Genomic DNA, 19,970 nt, shown 5'->3' on the forward strand with positions numbered 1-19,970 from the left:
GAAGAAGGGTCTAGGCCCGAAACGTCAGCCTTCCTGCTCCTCTATGCTGCTTGGCCTGCTGTGTTCATCCAGCTCTACACCTTGCTATCACTATGGAATAGATCCTTTTGCATATGAACAGTAACTGTGCCCAGAGTGATGGTGTAATTTCCTTTGCTCTACAGATATTAAAATAAAAAGACATGCCATTTCTTTCTGCTTGACATTCATAGAACGATATAATCTGTGTATTCTAAACATTTGGTCTGTTAAGTCTACCCTTCTGCAAAAGTAAATGATCAAGTCCTTTCCCCCCAACCCTTTCTTTGTGGCCTAGCTAAAACCTTAATTGAATCTAACTCCATAAGATTATAAAGTGCTGTCTGAGGGCATTTTCTCAGGCTGCTTGGAATCATTCATCAGCCATTTTTAAATCTGTGACTTTTGGTTCTTGATTTTCCCACCAAGATGAGTAGTTTCCTCCCTGTACACTCTGTCTGGATCACACTATCATATCTCTATTAAATCTTCTTTCAAACTTTTCTTCTAGAAAGAAAACATCCCCAATTTCTCCAATCTATCCACAGAATAGAGGTTCCCCGGGGGAGAGGTGATGGCCTAGTGGTATTATTGGTAGATTATTTATTCACAGACTCGGGTAATGCTCTGGGGCTCAGACTTGAATCCTGCCATGGCAGCTGACGGAATTAGATTTCAATAAAAATTGGGAATTAAGAGCCTGACCATCAATTTCCATTGTTGATTGTCACGAATAACACATCTGGTTCACCAATGTCCTTCAGGGAAGGAAACTGCAGTCCTCACCTGGTCTGACTTATATGTGACTCCAGACCCACTGCCCTCTGGGTAATTAGGGAAGGACAATAAACACTGGCTTAGCCAGTGCAGCCCACATCCCATGAGTAATAATAAAACAAATCCCTGGAACCATTATTAAATATTATTTCTCTTGAAAGCTTTCTTATACTTCCTAAAGGCTAGCATCCACACACGGGCCAGATTTCTAATTGCTGGTGGGAAAAGGACCCTGTGTGCTCATGATTTAAAAATGGCAGTCCTGGAAGATCAGCTCTGGAATGAGATGTCTGCCTGCAATTTTCAGTGTGAAGGTAGGGTAAACAGAACAGGAATCCAATTAACGGCCCATTAAGCTCCTAAACTTGTCAGGTTCTGCACTTTTCAGTCAACGTTTCATCAAACCATGCAGTCATGTGCATATTACTGTCTAGTTGTTGAGTTTACAGTGGGTGTGAAGGCACAGTTTTTCCTTTGATGTTGGAAATGATTGGGTCCTGTGTGTCTTGAACCAGATCTTGTACACTACCTCAGCTTTGCCTCTCCACTCTCCATCTTTTACCTTTATGCTTCGGTGCTATGAGGAGCTGCTACTGTCTTCAACAGGCAGTGGCAGGCCCCATCATGCTGTCACCTTTCTTTGTTACCAGGCGTCAGACAGATAACTCCTATCTGTTGCAGACACATATCACATTTGATTGTATTCCAAGTTTGTTTCCTTGCCAATTTATAATTAAAAATAAATAGTGTCATGGATGTCATTATAATAATTTATAGGTTATAAAGAAGGCTGGCATTTATTGCCCATCCCTAATTGCCAAGAGGGTAGTTAAGAGTCAACAACATTGCTGTGGGTCTGGAGTCACAAATAGGCACAGCATCTAAAAAGATAGCTCCCAGGAGTCACATGACTGTTCACTGGTGGTTCACCTCAGCCAGAAAGACAGACAGGCAGTTGTGTTATCTCCACCTTGACCACAAAGGGAGATTTTCAATATCTGAGTAACCCCTGGGCCAACATATTGGATCCTTTTAAACATGTGAGAAGCCAAAGCTTCTGAGTAAAAGGCAAAAAAAATGAGTGGAAGGATACCCCTGAAGAATTGTAGCATAATTGACTTTGACTTTGTTTTGGCTGACAATGATTCACCAAGTGTTAACATAACAATCCTACCTTTGATTTGCATAAGGCTCTGTGAGATACCATTTCCAAGCAGAACCTCAAGAAGACCTCTGTGAAATCATCCTCTGAGAGAAAGAGAGAGCTCTCAGCTGGAAGCAATTCAAGAAATTAACCACAACTCTGCTAAAAGTGCCCAGGCAATCTGCAAGTGGCACAACCTCAGAACTAGTAAGGAACAAGAACCATTCTCTCTGCTCGGCCTACTGAGTTCATATGTACAGGAGCCTTCCAAATATTCAACTACAAAGCCATCACCACTGCTGAATTCTGACTTCAAGCTTTCAAACCTTTTCCTTGGAAAGAGAATCTACAAGCAAGTGGCAGGCACACAGCAATAATATATATAACCCACTCACAACTTTCTAAGTATTTCTTATTTACTTTTCATCTTTGCATCTGTAGTTCAGCTAACGACCACAAAGGTACCAAGGTACAAAAATCTTAGGTACAAAGTCGTAAAAGAGAGAAACAAAGTTAAAAAGTTAAACATTACAGACCAGCATAGTATAAGTAGAAAAATATTGAAATAAGGTAATAGCTAACATTAAAGTCCTTCTCAATATGAACTAGAAAAACAAAGAAATAAAGTTAAAAGTTTTTCCACTCAAAAACTAAAAGGGGCCTTAATAAACCAGATAACTTTGCAAGTCATGGGATACTCTGCAGCCAACTTGTTGTTGTGACAATAGTTTTGCATTAGCAATATAGTTGAAGCATAAAGGTAGGATCCAAAATTTAGCTTGGTGTCAGGTATCCAATTCCTTTTGAAAATCTAGTCCAGTACTTCAATTAACTTTGAACCAATATTTTATAAAAGTTCATAAAAGGATTTTCTGAAGAAGGGTCTAGGCCCAAAACATCAGTCTTCCTGCTCCTCTGATGCTGCTTGGCCTGCTGTGTTCATCCAGCTCTACACCTTGTTATCTCAGATTCTCCAGTATTTGCAGTTCCTACTATCTCTCCTCATCAGAACCACCCTGTTTTTGTGCTCTGTGTCCATATTATAAAGCACAGGATCCCCTATGCTTTTTTATGTCCTTTCCCACCGTGCCCAGCATATTTAACAATCTGCTTATATTTACTGCTAGATCCCTTTATTCCTGCACCTCCTTTACTATTGCATCCTTGAGTTTATATAGCCTGTCCTTGTTCTTCCTATAAATGTTTATCACGCCATACTTCCCAGCAATAGAGTTAATCTGCCAATTTTTCTTCCAGCAACCTATTTATCAATTGCCTCCTCACAGTTCATGATACTTCCAAGTCTTGTGTTATCTGCACATTTTGTAACAGCGCACTTAAGTCTATATTATTAACATATATTGCAACTTGCAGTGGTCCTCTTTAAAAGCAATCCATTTATCAATTACACATTTTTCTGCCAGTTTTTAATTCTAATTACCCAGATTCATTCCCAACCCTCTAAAAGTGGCTAAAATAAATTGTTTTACTTTAGGTTGCTCCCTGTTTCCTTTCCCTTGGGTAACCTAGTGCAATGATATCATAACCACTTTCTCCTACATGTTCCTGACTGACACTTGATTCACTCGACACAACTCTTTCCGCAGAATTCAGTTTCGTAGTGCCTTCTTCTTCAACGGGACAGAAACGTACTGGTCAAGAAACTATCCTGAACAGACTTCACAACATCTTTTGCCCTTCAAACTATTTTGTTTCAGTCTATAATAGCACAATTAAAGTCACCAATTACTATGCTTCTCTGCTCCTTGCATTTCTCTGTGATTTCCCTACAAACCTGTTCCTGTGTTGGAAGCAGTTTGGAGTGGGCTTACTGGACTAGTATCTGGATTGCCTTATGAGGAAAGGCTAGACAGGCTAGGCCTGTATCCCCTGCAGTTTAGAAGAGGCAGTGTTGACTTAATTGAAACATATAAGATCCTGAGGGGAATAGACTGGGGGGATGTTGAAGGGATGTGTCCTCTTTTGGGAGAATTTAGAACTAGGAGCTGTAGTTTCAAAATAAGGAGGTGTCATAGTATCCCTACAGTGTGGGCGCAGGCCATTCAGCCCATCAAGATTGTGCTGACCCACTCTATTCCCCACCCCACCCCCCGTAACCCTGCATTTCCCATGGCTAATCCATCTAATCTACACATCTCTGGATACTAAGTGCAATTTAGTACGGCCAATCTGCCTAACCTGCATGATTTTGGACTGTGGGAGGAAACTGGAGCACCCAGAGGAAACCTGAGAATGTGCAAACTCCACACAGGCAGCCACTGAGGGTGCTGTGAGGGAGCAGTGCTAACCACTGAGGCACCATGCCATCCCACTTAGAACAGGGGTAAGGGAACATTTTCCTCTCGGAAGGTTATGGATCTTTGGAAACCCCTTCCTCAAAAGGCAGTGGATAAAGAAACTTTAAACATTTTAAGGCAGAGGTGGATAGATTCTTCATTATGAAGGGGATGCAAGATTATCTATGGTACGTAGAATTGTAGAGTTGAGGTTAAATACCGATCAGCTATGATCTTATTGAATGACAGAGCGAGTTTGAAGGGCCGAATGGCCTACACTTGTTCCTTGCTTGTTCATATGTTTATATCTTTCCCATCAGTTGATGACTGAAAGAATGCAAAAAAAAACTACAACAGCACCCCTATTGTTTCTTAACTTGAACCAGATGGATTCTGCCCCTGACCCCACCAGGCGTATTTCATCCATTGTAACAACAACTTTAACCAATGCTGCCATACCTCTTCCATTCTTTCCTTCCCTACCTTTGCCAAATACCACATATCCAGGAATATATAAAACCCATCCTGTCCTATTTTGAGTCAGATCTCCATATTTGTCACAACATCATATTTCCATGTGGCTACTGTATCTGCAACTCAACCTGCAACATTACTTCATGCATTTAAATCCATACTCTACGAACTTAATTTATACCTAATTTTAGTCCTTCTTCATCTAATAACTCACCCAACTAGTAACCTACTACTACTTATTTAGTACTTTTCCTATCCAATTCTTTTATTATGCTTGTGCATTTTATAGTGATATCCTGATTCTCAAGCCTTGTGAAAATAGTTTACGTACTTTCCAATTGCCCTTGCAAATTGTCCCACGAGGGCATTGGCCCTTGGTGGAACATGTACTGGTCCTGCCTTGCCTACAACTGCTCCTAATATCCCAGGAACCTAAAGCCTTTCTCCTGCAACAAATCCCCAGCCGCACATTTAATTACTCTGTCCTCCTATTTCTATGTCCATGAGTGCATGTCGAGAGGATTAATCCTGAGAAGTCTTGCCTATTAATCTTTTTCCTCATTCCCAAAATTAGTCAAGAGGATTTCCTCCCTCTCTCTACCAAGTCCATTGGTGCTAATGTGAAAACAACTTCTGGCCGTTCACCAACTCCCTCCACACACACAAACACACACACACTCTCACACACACACACACACACACGCATGCATACACACATGCAAATGCACACACACATGCATATACACACACACATACACACATGCAAGCATGCATACATACACACATGCAAATACACACAATGTATACACACACACACACACACACACACACATGCACACACACTCAGTATATTCTGCAGCTCACCAATCTGAATCAGGCAGCAGGGAGGCAGCACACCAACCTTGACTCACAACAATGCTTGTCCAATATTCCTACTCCTGCCATGTCCCTCCAGCCAGGCCACAAGTGATACAGTGGACTTAGTTCTGGTTGCACTGGCCATGATGAAAAACTAAATCCTCGTTAGTAAGTGAGATACGCATAGGGTATTCCTGTATAACCCACCTGCTGCTTTGGTAGTTACACATTCCTATCTGCCTCCACACTCTTAAGCAGCAGGGAGACCCCCTGGAAAAAAGTGTTATCAAACAGACTCTCAGCTTTGAGAATGGACCACAGGGATTTCAGGCTAAAAACAGTCATTAGCTACTATAGGCGAAAAAGGAATAAAAACACTTCTCCCTTAACAGCAAAGTCTCACTTGCAAATCCCTGAGGTTGGCACTCTGTTCCAACTGCACTTTTGTAAACTACCATTTACACAGCAAGTACTGTTTTCTTATATGAGACTTTATAAAGCACACCTGAGTTACTAGCTTAGCTTCCTGTTCACTCTAATTAATATCTACAGCTTGACAGACAACTGCAGTTCTTGTTAACGAAATAGCTTAGCACTTTAACAGGAATAAAAACAAAGTGACCACCGTTCTGAGGAAGGGTCACCGGACCCAAAACGTTAACTCTGATTTTTTTCTTCAAAGATGCTGCTGGTCCTGCTGAGCTTTTCCAGCAACTTCTGTTTTTGTTCCTGATTTACAGCATCTGCAGTTCTTCCGGTTTGTGGCACTTTAACACTTTGTTGACATTGCAGTTAGTTCTGTAATAACTCTGTGCTTCCACTCTGTGAACAGCAAATACTTTTTACTTTAAAGAGCTCATGATTTACACCGAGGTCACAATTGCTAACGCTTTCTGATTACAATAGTTCACTAAACCAGAACCTGTTGGTTTGACAGTTAACTGACATGTGGTTTCTGTTACTTTGATAGCATAACTAACTTGCAGCTTCTTTTGCAGTTTTAAAGATCTATGTCGAATTCTAAATGTTAAAATAATGTGAGATATGCCTTCTAGAAAATTGTTACTCCCAAGAAATACCTCATTCAAGTGCTCTGTAACTGTTGTGCTAACTTCTACAATTGTGCTCCCACTCCATGAAAAAGGTCTGAGCATGTACATGTACAGAGATGACGAGCAGGAAAAGATTACACCCAGTGGAATTCTGAAAAAGCACGAGGGAATTAGAAACAAAATGCAGCTGGCCTGATCTTCGATGCCCCATTCTGACACAAGAGCCTAACATACTGAGCCCAGGTCAGAAATCGAGCCTGTAGACTCACACTTATATTTCACAGCATGCCACATTTTATAGGGAAGAAACTTTCAGATAAATTTAACTCTTCTTAGTAGCCAGTGTCAGTGTCATGAAAATATCTAAAGTACCTTCATTGGGTCCAGTGGTCAATTTCAGGGTCTTTGGGCAGACTGCATTCCCGGCACTGAGCCATGTCCTGATAATTACTTGATTGACCAAACCTGCAGAATGAAGTTTATTCAGCATCAGTTTCAATTGTGAAAGTTCATGCTTCACTGGTGTTATTTTTCAAATAAACACAGGAATGTGGAAATAAATATTTGCATTTCTATAGGCATCTGGATGTCTCAAAGCACTTCACAGTCAATAAGTTGCTGGAGAAGTGCAGTCACCGCTGGTACGTAGGCAAAAGTGGCAGCCAATTTGTGCAGCTTTAAGAACAACAAAGAAGACAAGATTTTTTCTGAAGGAGGGTCCAGACCTGAAACGTCCGCTTTCCTGCTCCTCTGATGCTGCCTAGCCTGCTGTGTTCATCCAGCTCTACATCTTGTTATCTCTTAAACAAGATAAATAACCAGTTCAATCCATTTTGATGGTGGGAACTGAAATGGCCTAAATTATTTTTGATTTCATTCTTGTAGGAAAATACTATTGTCTGGAATGTATCTCAAGTGTCATGTTGGATTTCAATTTAGCTGTAAATTTATGATTCTTCAACTATGTGCTTGTTCCTCAATGCATCATCATCTTTTTTTTTAAATTTTAATACACTTTTAATGACAATTCATGTTATAAAATGAGATTTGTTACACACTTTGTTATATCTTTCATTTCAACCATTTTTAGAGTGATCGGCCACAGTGGCATTGGTATTCACATTGACAATGATCATGTCCTTGATTCATAGAAGTACTTCTATGAATTAAAAATCATCAGCAGCTTGCTTACCAACATTGTTACTTCCATTGATTTAACAATTTTAATTTTGCTCGGTAGTTCTCCTAAAGATTACTTGGCTGTTCTTAGTCCTGAAGGAAGTTTAAGATGTGGTGGTGGGGACTGAAATTGAGAAAGACCAAATTCAAGACACCATTCTTCCAAACGAAATGTGTAGGTGTTCTGGTTTGCGATCAGTACTTTACTGATTTTTAGGTGGTTCAAATCACCCCCAGATCCCTGTTTTTGGCACTGGACTTATTTAGGGAATGTGTAATGAAGAAGGCAGTAGACAGGTGTTTCAGGGCAAAAGAATTACTAAAAGGTGAGCATATTACAAAAAATAAAGGCAAATACAAAACAGCGAAATTGATACAGAGGACAGTACTTAAATACACTATTAAATTAAACACAGGTTAAACGCTACTAGAAGCTAAACTGTAGTTTTAATCACAGAAACTTTAATCAGGCTTCGCACCCTTGGGGTTCCCTGCGCTTCCCTCCCTGCTAACTCGGTTGGATACTTTGGGGACACTAGAATATAAACTCACCAATGGGGATAAACACGATTTTGAAGCACAGCTGGCCGTTCCTGCTTGCCGTAGCCGGTGCTTCGATGAAGACTTCAGGCTATATAGGCCTTCACTCTGTCTGGGTTGGATCCGCTGATGCAGTAGGACGCGTTTTGGATTTATTGGACGAGTACTTGGTTTTCCTCACTTTGTGGTGGTTTCGCGAGTCAGTTTTCACCTCAGAATGAGCCTGAGGCCTTATCAGTTGGTTTGGTGGTTTTCAGTTGTCAGGTCTGCGGGTCATGGTCGGTTGCCTTTGGTTCCCCTGGTATGGGACAGGCCTATGTCAGTAAACTTTAGGATTGCCATTGGGATCTTCCAGATAACTGTGCAGGTAGTTCTTGGGCAGTAACCCTTTCGGATCCTTCTCCTGGTGGTAGCTGCAGGGATAGCCCTGGGGGGTGATTCACTCTCTCAGGCGAGGTCAGGCCCTGCAATCATACTAATTGCAGGTCTCTTATCTTCGGGCCAAATCTGTGCTTGTCCATTGTGTTACTGCTGTTCCTTTTGAGGAAATTGACTTCCTGATAGTTAAGAGTAGGTGTAAATGTATTTTGCCTAAATGGAAAGTTTGGTGTCTCTGTGCATAAATATTGATTGAAGTTGAATGTCTTGGTATCAGAATAGGCTCCATAATGTCTGGGTTGGTGTAGCTCAAAGGGTAAAAACTAGTTTCAGTGTTAGATCTGGTTAATTGTTCTTTTCGAGCCGAGGTGTGAATTGGATTTTCAGGCTGAATAATGATTCCAAGCAGCTACCCGCCTCCCTAACCTGTCCTCCCACCTATCCCCTCCTCCCACCTCAAGCCCCACCCCCATCTCCTACCAACGAGCCTCCTCCCACCTCCTTGACCTGTCCATCCTCCCTGGACTGACCTATCCCCTCCCTAACTCCCCACCTACACTCACCTTTACTGGGATAACAAGGTGTAGAGCTGGATGAACACAGCAGGCCAAGCAGCATCAGAGGAGCAGGAAAGCTGATGTTTCAGGCCTAGACCCTTCTTCAGAAGAATTTTTCATATCACCCCTTTGATACTCTACTTCCTGGAGTATCATTCTGGGTGAGCAAAAATCATCGAGACCCAAAAGCCAACTCTCCAAATTATCTGAGCCCCAGTACACACATTTTCTCCCTTCATGGACAGTGCATTGGGCCCTGAAAGGAGAACACAAGGCAGGGTTAGGGAAAGTCAAAACATACAGATATACAGTACACAGTGTACATACAGGGCACTAAATTTAAACCTTAGATACATTTTACACCCACTTGTTTTTACACGGGAAAACAAGGTACGTGCCCATCGAAGGTCCCCACCAGGAACACAATTTTCACACACACACCTCCAGCCTGTTGTACACTTGCACTTAGTGTCGTGGTCTGTGGGCTTGATGCTGTGGCCTCTAATTGATTCCCTCTCTGGGTTAGTGTCCCCTAATGTGTTTGGTGTGTTCGTGTCTACTTGATTTGTGTTCCCCAAATTCCAGCTTGTGGAACCTTTTGGAACATTTCCAGCACTTGCTCTGTCTCCTGTGTGCATCATTCCAGTAAGTGAGTCTTCATTTTAAACCTTAGCGTAAGGGAGGTCACGGCCCATTGACCCCACTCCCCCTCAGAGAACCCTGGTCCCCTAGGGGTGACAGGGCACCCATTGAGTGAAATGTCCCCCTGACCACTGGGGCCTTCCCGTTCCGCTCCTGTCAGGGCAACCCAGCAGCGAAAATCTTGTCTATCAGACCGTCCTTCCCTGCGGACATTGAACACAAACACAGCCTCGCCCTTCAGCAGTACTCAGGTTCGGCTCCATTTTAAAACAATCCAACCTCTTACACATTTCACAAAATACGTACACTCAAACTGTACAATGCCACCCATCTCTGAATGGCCAGGCTAGAACCTTACAGTACTGTGGCTCCTGCAGCCTCTGGTTGGCCAGTACACCGGGGATCAGGGTGTCCTTGGCCTTGGAGCTCGGGGAGTTCTCCTCAGCGCTACCCCCTTTCTAACTGGGGAACCAAGCCCCAAACTATGGGTGGGCTGGCCTCACCTGAGGGTGCCTAGGCTGACCCCAGCTCTGCAGCCGGTAGGAACATGCCCTCTCCCAGGACCTCCCCACTGCCTATGGTTGCTGCCGGGCCCACGCCCACACCCTCGCCACCCCTGGGGGTTCACCCCATCCCAGGCTGCTGCCTGATCTGTGACCTGTGGGGAGTGTGGCCTCCCCTGGGGGCTCTGGGGAACTTCCTGAGTCCCATATTATGGGTGGACTAACCCCCCCTGGGGGGACAGTTCACCTGCCCAGGCCCCGCAGCCTGTGGAACTCGGGCTTCCCCTGGGCACTTCCCACCCTCCGGAGCCACTGCCTGGTTGCCTGCCCCTTTATTGCAGCCCAGACTGCCCAGCTGCCTCATTACTTCATGCGGGCGCTCCACCTTCTTTCCCCCAGCTAGTGTCCCCAGGAGAGGGTTAAGGGCGGCATCCAGGACCTGGACCATCTTCAGGTCAGGGGCCACTGCCACCCCTTTGCTCCCCCTCTATCCCGGGCTGCTGTTATGAGGCCTGAGCCTCTCGGTTCCCAGCAGGTACCTGTTTGGGTTCCTTCCTTGGCCAGTGTGCCAGCCTGGTGCTTGCCCACAGCTCGGGGTCCAGTCTTTATTCTGTCCCCCGCCTGCACAGTCAGCCTTAGGATTTTCCCTTCCTGCCGGCCGACCTGTCCCTTCTTTGGGTTCACCCGAAACCCTCCCGGCTTTAGTCACAGGCCGGGGTTCTGGTGTGTGGCGGTGGGGGCTCTTGTACTAGTCTCTGTGGCTGCCGTCCCTGACCCTGTGAGTGCGCCCCGGAATGTTTTTAAAAACTCCTCAATGTTGTCAGGTGAACGCTGCGCTACTAAAACCCGTTCCCGGACAGGCACGGGAGGATCTCTCCCCTCACTCTTCCTCCCTGAGTCGGGGTAATCCTTCCACCAGAGCCCGTTCTTCCTGCACCCGAAGCAGTCGCACCTCTTATTGAGGGGGCTACCTTCCTCCCCTCTTCAGATACCACTCTTTCTTACTCGGAGTGGGCTTCAGTTCATGTACCCAAGGTGGCCCTTCCTTCCCCGGCTGTGCCTAAATGCTAGGGACATTGCCTCACCACTGTCTCCTCGGTGGTCTGGGGGTCTTTGGGATCAAACCAAAGCTCGGCCTTGGTCCATACCCTCGGTAGGCTGTTGGCCACCAGGATGCAGAGCCAACGGGTTCGGCTGTACCCCCAGAGGTTATCTCAGTTGAGGTACCCTCCTCAGCCGCTCACATAAACAGGCCTGTCCGTAAATGCCTGTGGAGTTTCCCCTGTGACCTGTAGGGTATTGTCTACTCGGGAGAATGAGCTTTCATCATTGAAGCCCATGGCTTCCAGGATCTCCTCCTGGATGGCGGCGAACCTACTCTGCACCTTCTTGCCATCAGCCGAGAGGGTCTTGTACAGCCTGCTGTCCCCGGAGAACAGCAGCAACTTGGCCATTTCAGCATCATCACAGCCATTTAATGCTCATGCCTGTTCTACTTCCATCAAGTGTACAGATGGGTTCCCTTTATATGTGAGCTTATCCAGGTGTGCCACCATAGCCCTGAGCTGCTGCGTTCCGTATGGGGACACAAAGCGACTCTCCAGATCCCCCTTCTCCTGACCATCCTGGCGAATGCCATACTTCTGCTGTCATACTGGGTACATGGGCCCTAGTCCCAACCCTTCCCGTACTGGCCCTGCACCCTCAGCTCCCGCTCCACACTCCCCACTAGCCCCACCACCCCCGGCACTTTTCCCTGCAACCACAGGAAGTGCTACACCTGCCCCTACACCTCCCCCCTCACCCCCATCCCAGGCCCCAAGAAAACCTTCCACATCAAACAGATGTTCACCTGCACATCTACCAATGTGGTATATTGTATCTGCTGTTCCTGATGTGGCCTCCTCTACATCGGGGTAACCAAGCGGAGGCTTGGAGACCACTTTGTGGAACACCTACGCTCGGTTCGTGACAAATGACTGCACCTTCCAGTCGCGAACCACTTCAACTCCCTCTCCGACTCCTTGGACGACATGTCCATCCTGGGCCTCCTCTAGTGCCACAACGATGCCACCTGAAGGCTGGAGGAACAGCATCTCATATTCCGCCTGGGAACCCTGCACCCCAATTTTCTCAATGTGGACTTCACAAGCTTCAAAATCTTCCCACCCCAGACCTTATCCCAAGAACAGCACCCCCTCTCATCCCCACCTCCTTGACCTGTCCATCTTTTCTCCCACCTATCCGGTCCTCCCACCTCACTGACCAACCCCCCACCTCCACTTCCTACCTACTAGCCTCATCCCCGCCTCCTTGACCTGTCCGGCTTCCCTCCCACCTACCGCCCCTCCCTCCTCACTGACCAACCCACATCCCAACTCCCTACCTACACTCACCTGTACTGGCTTCATCCCTGCCTCCTTGACCTGTCTGTCTTCTCTCCACCTATCTGCTCCTCTATCCACCTTCTATCATCGCCTCCCCCTCTCTCTATTTATTTCTGAGCCCCCTTCCCCTCCCCCATTTCTGAAGAAGGGTCCAGACCCAAAACGTCAGCTTTCCTGTTCCTCTGATACTGCCTGGCCCGCTGTGTTCATGCAGCTCTACACCTTGTTATCTTGATCAAAGTTGAATGTCTGGTATCTGCCAAGGCCCCATTCAGTCTGGGTTGGGTGGTGTTAGGTCTGGTTGATTGTTCTTTTTAGAGCGGATGTGTGAATTAGATTTTCAGGCTGAACAATGTTTCCAAGCAGCTATCCATGTCTGTGTAATTTTCCCACAGCATAGCCCAGCTGCCTTTTATTCACTTTTTATTTGAAAAGTCCAGGATTTTTGGTCCAGTATTTGAGAATATGGAGATCTTTGCTCAATCCTACAAATGTCACTTGGGAGATTTTAAGACATTCATGACAGAAATTGCCCTGGTCTGGACTATTAATGGTGGTATGCATCTTTGAATTTTAATAGATTTGAATTACATGCTTTGTGAGACAGTAGTAGAGGAGTCATTCTCTTTTGATCACAAAACCCGGAGCATTAATATTGAAGCTTTCAAAAGGTAATTTTCAGCACTGCTGAATGTAGTGACTATGAAGTTACTCTGTCTCCCAAGATTTCTCTTTTACATGCGATAATCCCTGCCATATAATCATTAAGGTTAGAACAAGGTGGAGAAGCAACTGTCTCAAAATATCAACTTTGTTCCTCTGATGAATGTTTCCAGTGAGGTACCAATTTTTTTGACAAAGTCTGATAAAGGTAGTGGGCAATAGTGAGTCGTATTGGAGAAAACAGACCAGAAGAAATGCCTCACCTTCTGTTTGATGGGAATGTCTGCTACATTAGGGCTGTCACTTATCAAATATTACAAAGCTTTAGACATGTTCATACTTTTACAACCAGTCAATAATTATATAGCTCTCCAGACTTTAGTTTAATTTCATTTGCTAACTTCCATATGTTTTAGGTGCACAAATGCATATTTATAACTCGTTATATGATAAATTGGACTCAGACTTTTTTATGGTAATATTCATTATTTCAACATCTCAGTACATGACTGTATAGAAGTAGGTTACACTCTCAAGGGACACATGATGGAACATGAAAGACGTTCTCATAAGTGCACTTATTTAGACCAATGGTTACTGAATGGTATTGAGGATAGTGGTCTGAGATAATTTCCATCCCTCTAGTGGTACATAGTCGTCTTTCCTGAAATCAGCAAACTCAGCAAATATGGAGAGTTCAGTCAAGGATAACAATCACACTCACTGATTGACCTGTTGAGACATTAACAACCTTTATTTTCATCCCAGTTCAGCATTTGATGCTTGTAGTTCTGGAACGTGTGTGCAACTCACTGAGAGCAGAGAGAATCAGTAAAATATAATCAAAGCAGCAATTTCAATTTATGAACACTCCCAAGCTTTCTGAGTTAAGCGGTCTTCTCAGTCATTGACTAAATTAGGTACCTTTCTCCATTTAATAGCCCTGTTACAGTCCCTGCAGTTTTACCAGATCTTGAGTGGCTTATTTAGTGACCTTTATAGGGGCCATAGAAACCACTCTAAAGAATGGCCATAAAACCATCTTTAAAGTTATATTTTGCGGAGCAAGAATAATAAAAGTGTTCCTCTAGTTCTGCAAAATGACTGCAGGCTGCTATGAACCAAACTTGACCCCCACCACCCTTGGCATAGCCTCATAGAAACATAGAAGACAGGAGCAGGAGGAGGCCATTCAGCCCCTCGATCCTGCTCTGCCATTCTTCACGATCATGGCTGATCGTCCAACTCAATAGCCTAATCCTGCTTTCTCCCCATAACCTTTGATCCCTTTCACCCCCAAGTGCTATATCCAGCTGCCTTTTGAATACATTCAATGTTTTGGCATCAACTACTTCCTGTGGTAATGAATTCCACAGGCTCACCACTCTTTGGTGAAGAAATGTCTCCTCATCTCCGTCCTAAATGGTCTACCCTGAAACCTCAGACTGTGACCCCTGGTTCTGGACACACCCACCATCAGGAACATCCTCCCTGCATCTACCCTGTCCAGTCCTGTTAGAATTTTATAAGTCTCTATGAGGTCCCCCCTCATTCATCTGAGCTCCAGTGAAAACAATCCTAACCTTGTCAATCTCTCCTCATACATCAGACCCACCATCCCCAGAATCAGCCTGGTAAACCTTTGCTGCACTCTCTTGAGAGCAAGAGTATCCTTCCTCAGAAAAGGTGATCAAAAGTACACCCAATGTTCCAGGTGTGGCCTCACCATGGCCCTGTATAACTGCAACAACACATCCCTGCTCCTGTGTCCGAAACCCCTCACAATGAAGGCCAACATACCATTTGCCTTCTTTACCACCTGCTGCACCTGCATGCTTACCTTCAGCAACTGGTGCACAAGGGCACCCAGGTCCCACTGCACACTCCCCTCTCCTAATTTACAGCCATTCAGGTAGTAATCTGCCTTCTTATTTTTGCATCCAAAGTGAATAACCTCACATTTATCCAAATTATACTGTATCTGCCATTGATTCACCCAACCTGTCGAGATCATGCTGAAGGATCTCTGCATCCTCGTCACAGTTCACCCTCCCACTCAACTTGGTATCATCTGCAGACTTGGAGATGTTATATTTTGTTCACTCATCCAAATCATTAATATATATTGTGAATAGCTGGGGTCCCAGCATCGATTCCTGTGTCACCTCACTAGTTCCTGCCTGCCAATTTGAAAAAGCACTCTGTCAACCAGTTTCCTATCCATCTCAATACACTTTCCCCTCCTTCGCCTCAGGGATGGTATTGCTTTGGAGTTGGTTACAACAAGTCAGGTGCCAAGTAGGGAATTGCATATCATAAAATCCCTACCTTGTGGAAGTGGGACATTTGGCCCATCAAGTCCACACCAACTCTCTGAAGGGCATCACAACCAGGCCCAGACTCAGCCCCCTACCCTATAACCCTGCATTTCCCATGGCTAACCCACCTAATTTGCACATCCCTGGACACTGTGTACAATTTAGCATGGCCAATCCACCTATCCTGCACATCTTTGGACTGTGGGAGGAAACTGGAGCACCCAGAGGAAACCCACACAGACACGGGGAGGACGTGCAAACTCCACACAGACAGTCACCTGAGGGTGGAATTGAACCCGGGTCCCTGGCTCTGTGAGGCAGCAGTGCTAACCACTGAGCAATCCTGCTGCCCACATGGGCACCTGTTTCTTGCATGTAACTTGCCACATTTGTTCAAATGAGGCCTGATTCTCAATTATCCTGTAGACACACAAAGCACCTTTTTGGTTGTAAATTCTGACCCTGAATTTGTTCAGAGTCTAACTGAACAAGGAGTTGAGTTGACTGTCTCCATGTCTGTCAATTGTCTAATAGAAGACACATACTAACTACAGTTATTTTAATAATAGTTAGCAGTACATTTTGCTACTTAAATGTAAGTAATGTAAGAAAGAAAATCTCTAATTACTAGTTTATTAATCAATGTTCCACTCAGGGAAAATGTGCTGGAAGCAACATCAAATAGAAATTAACTTTATTCTTGTCAAATTAGATGAGTTTGTCAGATGGGCAGATTAGCGGCAGATGGAAGTTAACCCTGAAAAGTATGAGCTGATACAGTTTGGAAGAAGTAACAAGACAAGGAAGTATTTAATGAGTGGCAGGACAGCAGGACGCTCAAAGGACTGGAGAGATCTTGGAGTGCTTGTCTATAGATCTCTGAAGGTGGCAGGATGGATCGATAGGGCTGTCAAGAAGGCATATAAGATGCTTGCCTTTATCAGTTGTGGCAGAGGTTGTAAGAGCAAGGACGTTATGTTGAAGCTGTACAAAATTTTGGTTGGGCCACAGCTGGAGTGCTGTGTGCTGTTCTGGTCACCACACTAGAGGAAGAATGTGATTGCACTAGAGGGATGTGGAGGAGATTCAACAGGATGTTGCAAGGGATGGAGCAGTTTAGCTCCGAAGACAGGCTGGATAAGCTCAGGTTGATTTCATTAGAGCGGAGAAGGCTGATTGAGGACCTGATAGAGGAGTATAAAATTAAGAGGGGCATAGACAGGGTAGAGAGGAAACAGCTGTTCCCCTTCATTGAAGGGTCTGTAATGAGGGAGCATAATTTTAAGGTAAACAGAAGGGGGTTTACAGAGGAATTGTAAAAAGACTTTTCACCCAGAGGGTGGTAGGAACATGGAATGCACTGTCTGGGAGGGTGGTAGAGGCAGGAAACCCCACAACCCTTAGAAAGTACTTGGATGTCCTAACAATCAAAGCTATAAGCCAAGAGCTGGAAAATGGAATTAGTGTAGATAGGTCAGCACAGACCAGATGGACAAAAGAGCCGCTTCTACATTCTAAGACTCTACAACTCTATAATAGAACCTGAAAAGGTCTTGCACTTAGTTTTTTTTTCAGTGTTTTCCAGCTGTATTGAATAATGTGTTAATGTCTCCAAATATTTTCAATATATTTAGACATGAGTGCCAGTTCTAAAAGTCTGCCAGGGTATATGTTTACATCAAATGAATTCAGTCCTATGGTTGTTAGAAATTAAATACTGGCTACATTTTACACCAATGCTTAATATGATGCAGTAATTTATTTGGTGTTGAAACTTCATTTTTACCTGATCGAGCAAGCATTATAAGTCCATCCCCAAGTTTTTCAATATAGGTTCTACCATGGTGGTTAGCACTGCTGCCTCACAGCACCAGGGACCCGGGTTCAATTCCACCCTCGGGTGACTGTCTGTGTGGAGTTTGCACATTCTCCCTGTGTCTGCATGGGTTTCCTCTGGGTGTTCCGGTTTCCTCCCACAGTCCAACGATGTGCAGGTTAGGTGGATTGGCCATGCTAAATTGCCCATAGTGTTCCGGGATGTGTGGATTCGGTGGGCTATAGGGGGATGGGTCTGGGTGGGATGATCTGAGGGTCGGTATGGACCTGTTGGGCCAAAGGGCCTGTTTGCACACTGTAGGGATTCTATGGACTAGTACCACCAGTGGTTTGAACAATGAGTGGGATATGTATTATGAATGTGTATGCTAAAGGAGGAATTTTAATCAAACTTAATGATCTGTAACTTTAGGATCACTTATATCTAGAGCCATAAGTGAGCCTTCATAAAATAATGAGGATAAACATTTGATTGATATAATCTGTGAAGGAATATTGTTGACCTACAAAGTCACTGTCAGAATCTTTCCCAGGAAGTGGAGGGACAGGCTATAATGGCCTGTTCAAAAATAATCCCAATGTTAGAATTTGTGTTTGTTAAAGACATTTGGGACAAGCAGAAGTAAGTGTCGATGTGGAATTAAAAGTGACAAGCGTTTGTTATCCTAATTCATCGTTTAATGTAGAGTTCTGTGGGAGTCAGATCATCCTAAATGGTGGGAAATTAATTGCCTTGATATTTAAGAACTAAACACAAAGCCTTCCAAAAATGATGCATTACTGCCCTGAGCAAATAAGTGCCAGTAAAGATTAGAGCTAATGTTGTTTGTGAGTAGGTGGAGACTTAATGTTGCAGAATTACATTATTTTCTTTTATGCATTAGGCAATAACTTGTTCTATGCCATAAGGAGACGTGTGCATTTCAGGAGTGAACATCCACGCTAATCATGGGATGGCTGGGATGACTCACAAATTGGCTTTTTAAAATCTGAGCTCAAACACTTTGACCAATTATGAATTGTATTTGAAGAACGTCGGCTCTTTTGTTACACATGTCACACTATTATTGACAATAACAACACAAGAGCAAAGTTCTACAGATACTGAAGTATACAATAAAAGCAGAAGAAGTTGCACTTACTCATTAGGTTAGGCAGCATCTGTGAAGAGAGGAAAGGAATTCATGTTTCAGGTCAATACCCTTTCGTCAGCACTGGAACAAGTTAGATTTGTAACAGGTTTTAACGAAACGAGCAGCAAATGCAACATACAGGATGGGAATAGAGGAAAAGAACAAAAGGGAAGTTCAATGGTTGGCGAGCAGGGGAAAAATTAAATGACAAAAAGGTAAATGATACAAGATGGAGGGGAATGAAAACGTAACAAATGAAAAAACAAAAGATGAATGGCAGAATAGTGGTAACTGGCATCTGGAAACAAAATAAAATCCAAAATGAGAAATGAAAATGGAAGCAAAACGGAGGCAGAGGTTACAATCTGGAATTGTACTCAGTGTTAAGTCTGGAAGATTATATAATTCATAACTGAATAGATAAGATACTGTTTCTACAGCTTACATGGAACTTTACTGTGGGGCAGTGTGGAAGGTTGAGGGGGGAGAAATCAAAGTGGGAGCAAAATGACAAGAACATTGGGTAAGGCTTGCAGATTGCACAGAGCTGTTTCCTAGAGCTGTCATTCAATCTGTGCTTTAGGGGTGCCCAATATGGAGAAGACCATATTGTGAGCAGCAAATACAGCGAGCAAATTAAAAAGAATTACAATTGAATCACTGTCTAACCTGGAAAGATTATTTGGGCTCGTAGAAGGTGAGAACAGAGGACACAAAAAAGGTAGGTTTTGCATCTCCAGTGTTTGTATGAATGGGAGTCGCAAGAAAGGCAAAGAATATTGGGAGTGATTGAGGTGTGAACCAGGATGTCACCTTGTATTTCTTTCACTTTAATGTACTACTTTTGCTGTCCACCATGCAGACTGCTCTATAATGAGGATGTACAGCTGTTGGTGGATCAAACAAAACCATTGCATCATCTCATTTCCAGTGGGATGGAAAATCAGTCACTGCTTTCTTGCAGACCTATGTGTCTTGAAGTAGCAGACCCATCACCAAAAACACATGGACAGCAATGCTGCAATAAGGCTCACCACCACCTTCTCAACAGCAGGTAGGGATTGACAATAAATGCTGGCCTACTAGTAACCTTCCCCAATGCCCCCATCCCCCCATCTCATGAATTAATTAAAGAGGAAGAAATTTAATGGGCAATTTAACTTAATCCATCCAATCTCACAGGTATCCCTCTGTCTGGCAAGTTCAAGTTAAAT

This window comes from Rhincodon typus, chromosome 24 (assembly GCF_021869965.1).
Source record: "Rhincodon typus isolate 14 chromosome 24, sRhiTyp1.1, whole genome shotgun sequence".
Taxonomy (NCBI): domain Eukaryota; kingdom Metazoa; phylum Chordata; class Chondrichthyes; order Orectolobiformes; family Rhincodontidae; genus Rhincodon; species Rhincodon typus.